Source organism: Vicia villosa, linkage group LG1 (genome assembly GCF_029867415.1).
Source record: "Vicia villosa cultivar HV-30 ecotype Madison, WI linkage group LG1, Vvil1.0, whole genome shotgun sequence".
Classification (NCBI taxonomy): domain Eukaryota; kingdom Viridiplantae; phylum Streptophyta; class Magnoliopsida; order Fabales; family Fabaceae; genus Vicia; species Vicia villosa.
The window spans coordinates 136,721,453-136,726,605 of NC_081180.1; positions in this window are offsets into that span (position 1 = coordinate 136,721,453).

Genomic DNA, 5,153 nt, shown 5'->3' on the forward strand with positions numbered 1-5,153 from the left:
TGTAGGTTTTAAAATTCTGACTGAAGAGGCAAAGGAGGGAGGGTCGGTGTTAAAAAATCGGTTATGATGATTATCGGAACCTATAATATTAGGGGGGAGGCAGTTTGCTTAAGAGAAGGAGGATCTGTCACTTAATTAGAAAGGAGAAGGCGAATATAATGTTACTTCAATAAACAAAATTAAAGGAGTTTTCGCCCTCTACTGTCAAAAGTTTATGGGGCAATGAAGAGTTTGATTTTTCTTTTGTGGGAGCGGATGGTTTATCAGGAGGGATGTTAACGGTTTGGAATAGCAAGACGGTTACGGCTCTTTTCTCTTTTTGCGGCAAAGGTTTCCTTGGCAACAAAGTTTCTTGGAAAGGAAGTAATTATTATATTGTTAATGTTTATTCGCCTTGTTCTTTAAGTGATAAGAGAGATGTGTGGAATCAATTATTGCGTTTGAAAAAAAATTACTTAGATGGAGAATGGATCATCGGTGGAGATTTTAATGCCGTTAAAAGGAAGAATGAGAGAGTAGGAAGAAGTAGTGGTATGAGTAATGTGGAGTGGAGGGAATTTTCTAAGTTTATTGAGGAGGGTCGTTTGGTGGATGTTCCTTGTAAAGGTAAGAAGTTTAGTTGGTTTTGTGGGGATGGCAAATCGAAGAGTAGGCTTGATAGATTTCTTGTGGATGAGGTTTTGGTGTCGTCTTTGGGGATTGTGGGGCAATTGATCGGACCTAGGGATATCTCGGACCATTGTCCGGTTTGGTTGATCATGGATAAGGAAGATTGGGTTCCGAAACCTTTCAAATTCAATAATGAATGGTTTTCGGATAAGAGTTTTATTTCTTTTGTTGAAAGAAAATGGAGGAGTTTGGAAGTGTTTGGAAGAGGAGACTTTGTTCTTAAAGAAAAACTTCGTATTATCAAAGACAAGCTTCGATGGTGGAATTTGAATATTTTTGGTAAAATTGATTTGGAGGTGGAGGAAGGGGTGAAAATTTTGAATTCGGGGGATGATAGCGAGTGTTGGGATGAGGAGAATATTGAGTTAAAAAAGAAGGCGACTAAAAAAAATTTGGTTGAGTTTGAAAATAAAAGAGAACATGTTAATTCAAAAGGCTAGAATGAGGTGGATTAATGATGGAGATAATAATAGCAAATTCTTTCATCGCACAATGAAGGAAATGAGGAATTGGAATCATATTGGTTCCATTAATTCCAATGGTGGGTTATTAACATCGGTGAGGGAGGTAAAAGAGGCGGTTACAGTGCACTTTGAGAACAAATTTAAGGAAGAATGTGTTAATAGACCTTTAATGGATGGGTTTCATATAAAATCGTTGAGTGGGGTGGATCGCCTTAGCCTTGAAGTTCCTTTTTCGGAATCGGAAGTTAAGGAAGCGGTGTGGAGTTGTGATGGGGCGAAGAGTTCGGGCCCGGATGGATTCACTTTTATTTTCTTTAGGAATTGTTGGTCCTTCTTGAAAAGTGATGGCTTGTTGTGTTTGAATGATTTCTTTGATGGGGGCTTACTTATCAAAATCTATTACTTCATCTTTTCTTTCGCTTATTCTGAAATCTTCCAATCCTTTATGTCTTGAGGATTATCGGCCTATTGGTTTGATCGGTTGCATTCATAAAATTATCTCTAAGGTTTTGGCCGGTAGAATTAAGAAGATTCTCTCAACCATTATATCCGATTGTCAAAGTGCATTTATTCCCGGTAGACATATGATTGATGGGGTTCTTGTGGCAAATGAAATAGTGGATTATTCTTTGAAGGAAAAAAAGGATTGTCTTCTTTTTAAAGTTAATTTTGAAAAAGCATATGATAAGGTTAATTGGGAAATTTTGAGATATATGATGAGGAGGATGGAGTTTGGGGATAGATAGATGAAATGGATGGAGGCTTTGGTTTTTACTAGTAAGATGTCGGTCCTTGTTAATGGGAGCCCTACTAGGGAGTTCGGTGTGGAGAGGGGCTTACGTCAAGGAGATCCTATTTCTCCCTTTCTTTTTGTCATTGTGGCGGAGGGCTTGAAATGTCTTATTAATAAGGCGGTGGATAATGGTGATTATGAAGGATGTAACTTGAACGGTAGATGTTTTGTCGACGTTCTCCAATTTGCAGATGATACTTTATTGGTAGGAGATGGGAGTTGGAAACATCTTTGGGCTATAAAAGCGGTTTTAAAAGGGTTTGAATTGGTATCGGGTCTCGGTATTAATTATCATAAAAGTAAGATTATTGGTATTAATGTTAATGCGCATTTTTTGGAGGTGGCAACTTCTTTTCTTGCTTGTAGGACGGAGGAAAAAGAATTTAGATTCCTTGGAATTATGATTGGCTCTAATCCTAGAAGGATCTCGTCTTGGAGACCGCTTGTGAATAATTTTAGGAGGAAATTGAGTTCTTGGAAAGGAAGGTTTCTTAGTTTTGGAGGAAGAATCACGCTTTTAAAGTCGGTTTTGAGTAGTTTAGCTATATTCACTTTATCTTTTTATAAAGCTCCTAAGAAAATAATTGGTGAAATTAATAAGCTACAAAGTAATTTCTTATGGGGGGAGTGGAGGAGAAGAGGAAAATTCATTGGATTAGTTGGAAAGAGGTTTGTTTGCCTATAGAGAAAGGGGGACTTGGTTTGAGAAGTATTGAGGAGTTCAATATCGCGCTTCTTTTGAAATGGAATTGGAGGATTTTGAAAGATTCTAATTCTTTGTGGTATCGGGTTTTGAGGCTAGATATGTGGATATAAATTTGAAAGCTTTGGTGGGAGAGCCGAATTCTAGTTCCCGGGCTAATAGATCGGTGTGGTGGTCGGATATCATGTCTTTGAGAAAGTATCTTCCGGAAGGATTTTTTGCTAATAGAATTAAATTTGAAGTGGGGAAAGGGCATACGATTCCTTTTTGGCATGCCGCTTGGTTACATGTGGGGATTCTTAAATATGTCTTTCCGGCTTTGTTTTACTATTCTCTTTTATAGGATGTCGCTATATCCGGAATGGGTGGCTGGGTTTTAGGCGAATGGAGGTGGGGCGACTTTGGAGTGCTGCCCGGGGCTGTCTCGGAAGCCACTGAGTTGCTGCCAGCCCTTTACCAAATGCTGCTAGCGGCTGCCTCGAGTGAAGATGGGACGGATTCGGCCTTTTGGGTGCCGGAGAAGGATGGATCTTTTTCCGTTGCTTCTTGCTTCCATGAGATATCTAAGAGTGCTCATCCGTTTGGTCCGGCAAACCGCTATGACTTCATTTATTCAAAAGTGTGGAAGGTGGAGGTTCCTCTTAAAGTTAAAGCTTTTGGTTGGAGATGTTTCAAGAATAGGATTCCGATAAAAAACTTGCTTGTGAATCGAGGTATTCCTTTATCCTCTTCGAATCTTGTTTGTGTTTTTTGTGAAGAGCATACCGAAAGTTCTTACCATTTGATATTGGATTGTCGGAAGTCCGAAGCGGTGTGGAATAGCATGGCTAGTTGGATTGACATGAATTACGAAAAACCATACGACATTATGGAGAGTTTTTGGAATTGGAGTAAATTTTGCCGCAAAAAAGAAAGTGAGGAGAGGTAAAGAGGGAAGCATTTGGTTGGCTATTGTGTGGAGTATTTGGATTAGCAGGAATGAAATTATATTCAAAAACTCATATTGTGATGTTAATGATATAGTTTGGTCTTGTAAAATGCTTGTTTGGAGATGGTATTTGTAGGGAAAATTAATCATCCCAATTGCAACTTTTATGAGTTTTGCAAATCCCCTTTGTATTACTTAGGCTAGGTTCAATTTGGTGATTAATTTTCTGTGTGGGCGTTTTTCGCCTTTTGTAACCGAGTTTGTAGAACTTTCGTTCTCTATTAAATATAACTTGCTTACTAAATGAATAAATATATTGGAGATAAAAAAATAAGTGTTAGAGATGATTTCATTTTGTTTTTTTGACTACTCCATTTTGTTAGATGTTGAGAGAAGAAAAAGTATGTTTATTTTTTTTGTGTAAGAAAGATATATTGATACGGAGAATTAAGAGTTCTCCAACCCGATTAGATAAGAGACGGAAAAAATCCAACAAAAAAGAAAATTACAATTAATTAAATTTATGAGAGAAAAAGAAGCGGATCTTTAAAGTATATTCAATTTGATTTTATCATAAATTTTTTCAAATTCTCATTTTGAAATGTTATGATAAATTAAATGGAGTAACATGGAATGGAGATTTGAAAATATTTATAATGAAATGAAATTGAGGTGAATTTCAAAATGAGGGTTTAAAAAAATTTATAAAGAAATGTAATTGAATATGTTTTTCCTTCTGCACAAACTCTAGTCACTTGAAAGGAATGAAATGTTTACATCCATTATATTTTAAATAACTTTAGCAAATTTTCCAAAGATAAAAAAAATTCAATGAAAAATAAAGAACGTCTTTGAAAGTATGGTGACTTAAATTTTTTCATATGATAAAATGATTTCCCCCATCAATATACAAGCCCAAGTGTGTTTCAAATCAAGCTCAACAACTTTCAAATTCAATAGGTACACAATTAGGATTTTGAAAAAATCGAAACAAAGCTCAAGAAGAAAAATTACACGCCAAATGACACTCACGATAAATAGAATAAAAGATTTCTATTGAATTCGTAAAAATTGCATTTGAGTTGAATAATTTTTCCTATAAAAGCCCATCTCCAAACTATAGCTTTAACATCCCACACCATATCCGAAATGTTCCACGAGTCCCCTCTAAAAACAATCTTGTTCTTGCTCAACCAAATAATCCAACACAAGGCCAACCAAACCACACCCTCCTTTCCTTTACTAACCTTTGCATCTACGAAAAAGGAGCACCATTTAGCAAAACTTTCCTTAAAGTTCCCCGCCTTATAATCTAACAACCCAATCCACTTCGCTATCTTTTTCCACACCAAATTCACATTATGACAAAGCAACAAAGAGTGAACTGAAGTTTCCTCCTCACAAGCTCAAAAAACACAAGAAATATTGTTTGGTAAGGCAATACCTCTAATTGCAAGTAAATCCTTGGTTGCAACTTTGTTGATAAAACTCCTCCACCCGAAAACCTTAACCTTTAAGGGAGCCTCCATCCGCCAAATAATCTTAAGTACCGAATCGAATTTGTCAATCGGACCATACGGAATGCGCTTGCTGTTG